This window comes from Adiantum capillus-veneris, chromosome 9, assembly GCF_014529385.1.
Source record: "Adiantum capillus-veneris isolate H3 chromosome 9, ASM1452938v2, whole genome shotgun sequence".
NCBI classification, from domain to species: domain Eukaryota; kingdom Viridiplantae; phylum Streptophyta; class Polypodiopsida; order Polypodiales; family Pteridaceae; genus Adiantum; species Adiantum capillus-veneris.
Window position 1 is genome coordinate 31,059,354 of NC_140939.1, and position 11,197 is coordinate 31,070,550.

General features: G+C 43.8%; 1 pseudogene across 1 annotated transcript; it reads left to right on the top strand.

Annotated features, from left to right (window-relative positions):
• Positions 1-7,137: 7,137 nt before the first annotated feature.
• Positions 7,138-10,077, top strand: LOC147450285 (uncharacterized; annotated as a pseudogene). The gene is made up of 8 exons (XR_015189261.1): positions 7,138-8,045; positions 8,174-8,347; positions 8,472-8,677; positions 8,764-8,892; positions 8,973-9,152; positions 9,242-9,379; positions 9,484-9,577; positions 9,653-10,077. The product of XR_015189261.1 is annotated as an uncharacterized LOC147450285 (transcript).
• Positions 10,078-11,197: the final 1,120 nt, after the last annotated feature.

Genomic DNA, 11,197 nt, shown 5'->3' on the forward strand with positions numbered 1-11,197 from the left:
CCCTTGGCCTTTTAGATGACCTCAAACGGACCCCGAACAGGCCAAAAACTGACCTCGCAGTGCATAGTTGTCACCTTTTTGCATCATCCGCACACCTGGCACTCAGCTTTTCCCAATAATGCATCCCGCCACCACATGAAGTAGCCCCAAAAAGTGGTCCTCATGATGACCTTTCTGCATAAGTATCACAAGCAAACACCCAAGTCGTGTCCGTACTTCTCCGCGTGCAAGTATTGACCCCATTCGACGTCCTGACGCCACTAGATGCCATCTGACGCATCTGCTTACCTCATGTCGTCGGCCCGCGGATAGCTTCCTCGAGAAGTTTTACGCGCTACCAACTCCTCCTTATTGTATAAAAAACACACTGGTACTGGTAATAGTGAAAATCGTTGCACTATGTACACCATGTCCTACCTGCACACATGTGGGCCCCACGTAACCACCTGGCTCTGGAAAATGGGCAATCCTTTATTCAATGCACCATGCATGTGTATATACATATACGCAATCCCTTGCTCCAAAAAACTCCTAACAACGGATCAATTTAAAGCAAAAGGTAAGACCTTTTCTTGGGAAGAAGCCCAAAAACGCAGTTTCGAACAGCTCAAGGTATCTATAGCCACTGCTCCCATCCTAGCAATCGTCGATCCACTTAAGCCGTTTGTGGTAGAGACTGATGCTAGTGATAAAGCCATTGGTGCGGTACTTCTCTAGGAGGGAAGACCTATAGCCTTTGAAAGTAAAAAGTTAGATAGAGCTCAACAGAATTATTATGTCTATGAGAGAGAGCTCTATGCCATAATTCACGCTTTACGAAAGTGGCGACACTATTTATATGGTGCCGAGTTTGAAGTAGTTTTTGACGATGAGAGTATCAAATGGTTTACTACTCAAACAGACTTGAAGGGCCGTAAAGCTAGATGGACAGAAATCCTTCAAGATTATGATTGTAAGCTACGATATCGCAAGGGGCGATATAATGTAGTAGAGGATGCACTAAGTCGGACGCCTCATATTAATTCACTTGCTTTCACGGAACTAAAGAGTGGATTTTTGGACTCATTACGTGGCAAGTGTGCACAAGATCACTCATATGCTAAAGTGTGGAATGCAGTTTTAAAAAGGGATCCCTTGTCTCTGAACAGCCAGATCAACATGTCTTCGCACGTGCAGATAGAAACTCCAACACACAGAGCTCCACCCCTACTCAGGAAGAGCTTAAGCGATGGAAGAATTTTTCCATTGATGATGGCTACTTACTCCACAAAGGTAGATTATGTGTGCCAAAGGACTCAGACACTAGGCGCCAAATCTTATTTGAGTGTCACGATAGTCCAAGTGCTGGTCATCCAGGTATCTGTAAGACGTATGCCTTAGTTCGACGGCAATTTCATTGGCCAGGCTTACATCATGATGTTCAAGAGTACCTACTAAACTGCCAACAGTGCCAAGTTAATAAGGCAGAGCGCCTCAAGGTAGGTGGCCTTTTACATCCTTTAGAGATTCCACAAGGTAAGTGGGAGAGTATCTCTATGGATTTTGTAGCAGGACTACCTACTACAAATCGTGGCCATGATGCCATTTGGATAATTGTAGACCGTCTCACAAAGATGGGTCGATTCATTCCCACTAAGACTACGGTCAAGACACCGGAATTAGCACGGCTATTTGTAGAGAATATATATAGACTCTATGGTCTTCCAACTAGTATCATTAGTGACAGAGATCGAAAGTTCCTTAATCACTTCTAGAGAGCTGTGTTCCAAAAGTTGGAAACTAAACTTAGTCTAAGTACGACTGATCATCCAGAAATGGATGGTCAAACAGAAAGATTTAATCAAGTACTAGAGGATATGCTACGAGCATATGTTAGCAAGAAGCAAACCAATTGGGAAGACTGCTTACCTATATTGGAATTTGCTTATAATAGTTCAAAGCATGTGACTACAGGGTTTAGTCCATTTATGCTTTTGTATGGATTTCAACCTAGATCACCCGTTACGGTGGGGTTGGCTAAGGAGAAGATACAACAAGCGAAGGATTTTCTCCAAGACCATTTTGACATGCTTTGAGTTGCTCGATAGAATGTTAAGCAAGCTCAAGATCGATATAAGAAGTACGCAGATGAGCATCAACGTCTTGCTACTTTCAAAGAAGGAGACGAGGTTTTCCTCAAAGTTCCGGAGCATTCAGAAAGTCTGAAGACGGGAAAAGTTGTTAAACTTTCACCAAGCTATTGTGGACCATTTACCATTCTCAAACGTATAGGTCAAGTGGCCTATAAGTTAGCTCTTCCAGAGCACTCACAAGTTCATCATGTTTTCCATGTTAGCCATTTGCGAAAACAGCTAGGACAGAATGATAATGTCATTGATACAGGTGTGTTGGTTGACCTTTTCGAACCGCCAAGCATTCCTCATGAGCCCGAAAATATTTTGGATTCTCATGAGCTTCGCACCAAACATCATGTCAGACGACAGGTGTTGGTAAAATGGCTAGATAGACTTGAAGAAGGTTCTACAGGGGAGAATGTCTCTGCACTTAAGAAACGTTTTCCAACATTCGTTTTTTAGGACGAAAATGATTCTCCAAGGGGGGGGTAATGTAAGGACATGGGTCCTATGGGCAAGGCCACCGGCACGGCCGGACAGTGTGTACGCTAGGGGGAGGCTATAAGATAGCACGGTTGGGTGGAGACTAGCACACGCAGTACCACCGCCCTTTCAGAAACATGCCTCATAGTTCCATGAGTTCATGTGACTCTGTGTGTGAGTGTGATTGTGTGTGTGGGGGGGGGCACTAGGCCATATGCATCTTATCATATGGATGGAAGAATTCACTATTCGAATTTGAGCTCTCTTTCTAGCAGTTGTAGGTGTGTGTGTGTGTGTGTGTGTGTGTGTGTGTGTGTGTGTGTGTGTGTGTGTGTGTGTGTGTGTGTGTGTGTGTGTGTGTGTGTGAACACTTTGCGAGGTGTTTGCATAACGTACCTCAATGCGTAGGGAAGCAAAGGGATGAATGATCACTGATAAGAAGAGATTCTGAGGAGCCAAGAGTAAGCTCTGCTAGGGGCCGTATGTACGATACTGCACGTCGACTCCGATCAAAGGATTGAGCAAGTGTAAGCAAGGCTGGCTAGCACAAAGATAAGGTATGGCGAGCACCAAGCAGTCCAGAGAACCAAACGCAAAAAACGCAGTGCTATTACAGAGAGCACATGGTGATATTAAAAGGATGAGCATGCGCGTAGCCAAGGATAAAAACCACTATTGATAAGGTTCACAAAAACAAGATAGGGAGAGAGACTGAGGTCCATTTCAAAATTAGACGGGCCATTTAAGCACCCATGCCTACCGTTGTTGACTACATTAGATCATCCATATTATGTTTTCATGTCCCGATCACGCGACCATGCCAGTGTGTGGAAGGTATGTGGGAAGGTGTTGTATGGCGGGTACGGCAGTGTGTGTGTGTGTGTGTGTGTGTGTGTGTGTTTGAATTTAAAAATCCCATCTTTCAGAACCATATACTAATAATCTTAAATACTGTTTGCAAAAGCACATTGTGTATATAAAAAAATATAGAACAATTTCTTGATAAAAATTACATTACAAGATACTTTGATATATGACCAAGTAGGAGTTAAAGCCAGAACTCCTACTAGATGAGAGCAGGGATCTTTACCTACCAACCAACCACAAGTACAATTAATTAGAATTAATTTGCACTAAATGGGTGACGGGTATATCAAGCAATCCCCACTGCTTGTTATTGATGTCACACCCTGAACCCCAACCATACTCCTAATCATATGTTATGTTTTCTTTTGCTCGTCTATGTAAGTAGGGGCGATTACGGTCTGTGAAAGTTTTTATGGGTTTACACTGCTTGGAGATAGGGTCTCTAATTGCTATTGGCTTGGTTATGTTTTTTCCTTTATGTGCTGCCATGAGCTTGTCCCGAATCTGTTGTAGCTTAAATATATCTCGAGTGATGCTCATCCTAGCTGCCTGCCTGTACCCCTGGTTATTGTTCGTAGCACTATTACAGAGAGCACATGGTGCTATTAAAAGTATGAGCATGCGCGTAACCAGGGATAAAAACCGCTATTGATAAGGTTCACAAAAACAAGATAGGGAGAGAGACTGAGGTCCATTCCAAAATTAGAGGGGCCATTTAAGCACCCATGCCTACCGTTGTTGACTACATTATGATCATCCATATTATGTTTTCATGTCCCGATCACGCGACCATGCCAGTGTGCGGAAGGTATGCGGGAAGGTGTTGTATGGCGGGTACGGCAATGTGTGTGTGTGTGTGTGTGTGTGTGTGTGTGTGTGTGTGTGTGTGTGTGTGTGTGTGTGTGTGTGTGTGTGTGTGTGTGTGTGTGCGCGCGCGCGTGCGCGCACGCGAATCGCAAATGAATATGAGCAGATGGGGGCATGCCAGAGGGAAACTACCACGAATCAAAATACAGTTTGCTTCTACAGCTACGGACGGGTGAGAACTTCAAGCGCGCGCATATGTTTGCTTACGAGGGAGAGCTAGACAAGGCTGATTCTCAAGGCAAGGAGCCAAGGTATGGCAGGTGAGCAAAGAAGCTATAGCGTGAACATACATATAAGTTTGTGGGTAGGTGTAGAAAGTCCCGACTTGAAGATGGTTTCGTGGGCGGATGGCCATATTAGTTATAGCCAAAAATAGTAGCCTATGTAAGCCAATTGGGATGCATGCTTGTGTGTGAGGGCATTAATGTAACTTCGAGTCAGCCAGTGGGGACTCAGCTAACCCTATTAATGAGAGAGAATCTCTTTCGAGTAATTTCTAGTGATCAAAGCAAGACCTTGCCATAGGACATTATGATACTCTCCATGTGTGTTATGGATACTGTGAGCCAGAGCAAGCTAGGTAAATGCCAAGTCCGAAGCTGCACAGAATAGTGCAGCAAGTCAGTAAGTATGAGAAAATGGGACATTATCTTCTGCACATGTAGATATGTGTGTGTGTGTGTGTGTGTGTGTGTGTGTGTGCACGCGCACGCATCTTTGAGAGAGTGTAATTTTTGTTCCTTATTGTCTCCATCTCCTTTACACTCATAGAAGTCACTCTAAGCATGATTTAGCTCAATGTGATCTTCCTAAATATTTACAACTACGAGCAAAAGCTTTAATTTGACTCCTTTCTTTACTAAAATAGATGATCTTCGATGACTATATATCCTCTATTGCTATCTCCTAAGGAATCAATCGTGCCCTATATTTCTTTCAATGTCACAACATTCTTGAAGATAAAATGGTCCACCACACTTCTCATTGCACCACATCAAATTTCTTGTCATGAATTATATTTTTTTTTGCAAGAAAACTAGTAATTATAGGCTTTAGCTACCTCCTAGCATGTGGATTAGGATCTACGTGAATCTCTTGATTGGGATGCATACCACATCTTGAGAATCACAAGCCAAAAACAAATAAGAAAATGATATATTTCACAAAGAAAGCTATACACGATCTAGGAAGGAGTGCTTGGATTTGTTATTTAGGTTGCATGAGCTCCTACCTGAGTTGGCTTCAATGTCTCCAAATATTGCAATTGCTTCTTTTGCAAACCAACAAGTTGGTGTGCATGTTGTCCTATTGATAATTGATCACTTTGAATTTCAAAAACTCAGAGAAGCACAATGGAGTTATGTATGCCATGGGCAAGAAGAAGTCCGACCTAAGTTGATGTGTTTCTTGCCTTCATTTTTGAGTCTCTATTCCTCTAGAAATGAGACATGAGTTGTGGTTTTAGCCAGCTTGGAAATAATCTCATATTTGGAATCTAATCAATATACATACAGTATTTGGAGCGTTTGTTGGTGTTTTGTCGGATTATGGAAGTAGAAGTCATAGAAGTAATGCAGGTGACTGCATGGCGATCAGGGGAGGTCGGGAGCCATGCGAGAACCTGCATTGCAAGGGGGAATGGTCATTTGATGACCATTCTCGATCGTCAAGACTATTTAGGTAGTGCACAAGTAGCACAAATACGAACTTGTCCAACCACTCATAATTGGGACATTCTAAGAACTTTTTTCCCACTCTACAAAATATGTAGAAAGAAAATATGGAGCCTCAAAAGGTTACTACTGACAAAGTGTACACATGAGGTAGATTCCTTCCACTGAATCAAAAGAGTCCTAATCATTGGAGAATAAAATTTGAAACCATATGTAATGCTGTATTATAATTTTGAGGGAGAATCTATTCTTCTCCATCAAGGTCGGGGGCCGAAAATTACAACCGTACATCTACTACTAGCCTTTCCTTGAATTCAGAGCTGCAGCCGTTAGATCCTAGACAAGTCAGCACCCGAAATCCAAAGCTTGAGTGTCCAATCAAACAATGGCAAGTCAGCATTGGGAACTCGGTGAGTTGTTGACACCTTAGCAGCCGGAATAAATGGATATCCCTTTGCCTGCTGGCTACCCTCAGGACTATATAACACATAGCATTTAAAGAGGGGGGGTAAGGGGATCAATGGTAGGGAACTGGATTGGGGCTTATCGAGGGGATCTGGACCGTGCATACCTGTAAAAACTAAACCTGGACAGCGGGGGGGGGCTGGGCATGCTGGCCAAATTCAAAACATGGGGCATGGGACGCGTGGCGATTGCTGATTGGTTGCATGGTGAGCCCGCGAGTGGGGGGGTACGGGGGTTTGGCAGGGGGAAGGTCCTTACAGGATTTTGCACATTGGTGGAAAATCCCGTCATCGCTATCCGGTCATCGCTCAGGCCCAGCATCGTTTGAGAGCGAAGCGGAGGAGCAGCAAGTAAGGTGAGGGCATCTCCTTTTCTCGCTGGCTGTGAAGCAACGTTGGGATGCATGCGTTCTGTGTGGGCAGCATTGAAGGTGAGCACAATTTTTTTTCTCGCTGAAGGGTTGGATGCGTGGGTTCCATGCATGCTTTCTGCAAGCATCTCAGGGCTCGCCCATGGGGTTATGCACGAGCTTGGCCATGTGAAGAAAGGGAGTGCGTTGTGTGGCTGATTGTGTGTGTCTGTGTGTGTGTGAGAGAGAGAGAGAGAAATAGAGGGAATTATTGTCATGCTTTTCATGAGCTAATTTGGCTTGAGGTTGTGGCTAGGGGATGGCTCGTTCACCTGCTAGAAAGGGGAAAAGAACATGGCAAAGGGGTGGTTGCTCTCGCATCACAAGAGGAAAGGCCGATGTCTCACCAAAGGCAAAGAATGGGGAGGAGGTCCAGCCTACGGAGAAGTCCGAGAAGGTGGACATAGCTAAAGAGCAAGAAGAGGAACCCTTGTGTCATGAGGAGAGATTCACTACTCCTCCCACATCTCCTCATGTAGAAGGGGCTACTTCTCAACCAAGGAGAAGTCCACGGAAGCACACCTTGCCTGAGATGGGCACACCCTCGAGCCTAAACATCCGTCCGCGAAAGAGGTTGGTGGGCTCAAGGGGATGTGGAGTTGAGACAGAGGATGTAGCAAAGGGAGAAGCACAGGAGGTATTTGAGGATCTGCGAAAGCAAGAAGAGGCAGCCAGCATGATCCAAAAGTCTATCTAGAGATTGAGCTCCCTGATGGACGGCTAGCACGCCAATGCTGCGCAAGTGCTGATTGCCCAAAGCGATCGGCCTTCATCTTCAAAAGACTACGGATGATGTCTCACCTCAAGACTTTCCATGGAATCACTGTAGAGATTGAAAAGCGCCCTGGAGGTCGCCCCCTCCACAAAGAAGCTGAGAGAAGAGCAAACCTCATGCCTAATCCGGAAGTGAAAGCTTGGCATAAAGCAGCTTTAAAGAGATTTGGCGACAAGGATAGGAAGTTTAGGCAAAATTGTAAAAGGTATCAGCACATCACGCGCATACGGGCTCACCAAGTATGGAAGGACCTTGGAAATCAGTACAAGCACATGTCAGAGGCCGCTTTTATTGAGGAATTTGTGGCTGGGAAGATGCGAGACTACATGGCAGTCAAGGCTCTCCGGCTGGCAAAAATTCAAAAGCACATTGATGAAGGTTACAACACACATGTAAGTTTCCGATTTGTCTAATTTAATTTTCTTTTGTCATCAATTTTCATAGTATGTTTGCACACCATGTTTGATTAGTTCATTCATTTCTACTAATTCTCTAGCTACCATGCTATGGACATTCACAGAAGAGGATGCATGACATTCCTCCTTGGCTTGAGGCAGCCTTGGAGGACACTGACAATGAGGACCCTTTCCAGTATGCTCCCGAAGGAGAGGACGACAATGAGAATTATGAAGACAAGAGAGAAGAGGGCCCAGGACTTGCAGAGACATTAAGCAATATTAAGCTCGATGAGGATGTATGTGTCTAGGATTTGTAACTTTTGCTTTTTTGTGCATAAGTAATTTTGTTTAGGTGTTGAGAGCGGCAAAAAAAAAATCCAGCATGCTAATGTGTTCTAATAAATGTGCATTCCTTTCTAGCCTACATTGCTTGCAACTCCAACAAAGAAAAAGCTTCCGATTCAAAGAGGGAAGACACAAGAGAAAGCTATTGAAATAGGCTCTCCTGATGATGCATCTTTGTCGGCTCTCCTATTTTATGTCGGTAATAACCAGCTGACAATTGAAAAAATAGGCCATGAAATCAGCCCTGCCACTCCAACACGTAGTAATCGGGCCTTGTACAGGTGGCTTTTGTCAACCATCCCTATGTTCACAGTTTTCTAATTGTTTGATACTCACTATGTTCATGATTGTGGCATGTTGGATGTAGATTCTCTTCACATGTGCCTATGTCGCTTAACTCTCTTCGCTTTGGCCTACGAGTGGACATTGATGATCAGGCTCTACGCTTCATCTTATCAAATAAAGCATCCACGCGCACGATGAATCTATTTGCAATGTAATCATCGCCATGTTTTTGTTATTGAGTGGTATGCATTATGGTGAGCAAACATGTGCTTAACATACTCACTTTTACAGGTGGATGGAGTACACACTAGGCTCAGATGTCCTCATGCAAGTGATGCTTGTGGACTCTATGTGGTATCCTGTTGTGGATGCGACTTTGGCCAAGCAAGATTCCATGCGGGTCTTACATAACTTCTTCGGGGAGAGGGACTTTGGTGAATGCGTGCTTACATTTTTTCCAATCATTTACAGGTGGTTTGTAAGGAGAGGACAAAGGACTGCTAGGTATGCTACATTGTGGCTTCTCATTGATATGCTGATGTTGTCTCTCTTTGCAACAGAGAGCATTGGACATGTTGTGTTATGTATCTTGCCACACATGCAAAGATTGTTGGGCTACGTTGGAGAAAGAACCACATTCTCTACTATGACCCACTTGGGTGCACGACCATGATGGATATTGTACCTGTTTTGCACAGGTACATGGGTTGACTTTGTTCATCATAGCTTGGGGAGGTCGGTATATGAAACAAGTTGATATGGCTATCAATGGTTTTTTATCTTGCTGGTTATGAATATGCAGTGCTATGGAGGCGATGGCCCAAGGAGTAAAAGCTCATGATGTCCAACATGCATTGCTTGAACCTGCCACCAAATTTGAGTTAAAAGTGTTGAAAGTATGTCTCCTTGTGCTCCTCTCATGCTTGGAAAATTTAGGGCATGTTAGTCATGTTAATGGTTTGATGCTGCAGGGCCCAATTCAACCAAATGCGATTGACTGTGGGTTTTATGTCATGGCTGCCATTCGCTACATAATTCGGTCTTGCTTGCAGGAGAAGAGCAAAAGCTGGGTATGCTTAGAGTGTGTGTCGAGTGCTAGCTTTCTACCATATGCATCTGGATATTAAACTCCTTTCTAATTTCCTTCAATCCTCTTGTGTTTGTCGATGTTGTGCAGGTGAAGAAGACATGGTTCATACACGATGATGTATTGGCATTGAGGCAAAGCCTCCATAGTTGGTGCTTAGATATAGTGGGGGAGGAATGAGATTATGGCTGGTCACCATATGTGTTGCATTTTGCGCTAAAGGAAGCCAGGTCTATGGCCGTTTTGTAAAACAACCCATGACACTTTATGTATGATCGGGTTTAGGGCGAGGTTTTGTGTCAGCCTACATGTAATATCCAGGGTTTGTGTCGATAAAGTATGTATGGCGAGTTTTATGCTGCAATATTGGTTCAAAGAAAGCAAATCATTGGCGGCTTGTTTATGGCGGCTAGCCACGTCCGAGATCCATATTTTGTCTATGTGCAGGTTCAGGACTATGTTTGATGTATGTGGGAAGTGGCCATGTTTATGTATACAAGCAGGTTTATGGTTATGTCTGGGTTTATTTATGTTTGCAGGTTTTTGGCTGCGTCCGGGTTTAGTTCCATGTGGGGCTAGTGGCCATTTTTATTTCTGTTTGCAGGTTTATTTCCACGTCTGGGTTTAGTGTTTATGGTGTAAGCGGCATGTATCAGAGTTTTATGCTTGAGCTCGATCGAACCCCGATTCCTCATCCATTTCTGGACATGCATCTAGTCCAGCAAAATTATTATTTATGGTGATGTTTGATTTTTATTTCCTGTTGAGTAAAATTTATGGCAAGGTCCGATTCTGTCTAAGGCGACTCCCCGATTATGTATGTTTATGGCAAGGTTTTGTAATGTGTTCCCAGTTTGTGGTGCATTGTCCTTTGTGACGAGCTTTTGGTGCAATGTTTCACGTTTATATCTGGATCTGTAATAGGTGCTCGGGTTTGGGTTGGTTTATGGCTATGTCTGAGAGCCATGTATGTTTTATGGCTTCGTCCGGGTTTAGTGATCGGATGTATGGTTGTTGGTTGGGCCATTTTTATTTCTGTATGCAGGTTTATGGCTTCGTCCGGGTTTAGTGATCGGATGTATGGTTGTTGGGCCATTTTTTTTTCTGTATGCAGGTTTATGGCTTCGTCAGGGTTTAGTGATCGGATGTATGGTTGTTGGGCCATTTTTATTTCTGTATGCAAGTTTATGGCTTCGTCCGGGTTTAGTTATTATATGTACTCTTTGATAAGCCAATGTTTATGTGTATATTAGTGATCATGTAATACAAATGGCTCGATCAATTTGACATTATGGTGACTCTAGGTTTATGGCATTATGGCGAGGTCCAATTGGTGTTTTGTGCCGAGCGACTCTAGGTTTATGGCATTATGGTCCGATTGGTGTTTGTACCGTTGCAGTCTATTTCGAGTCTCCTATAACTGATCATG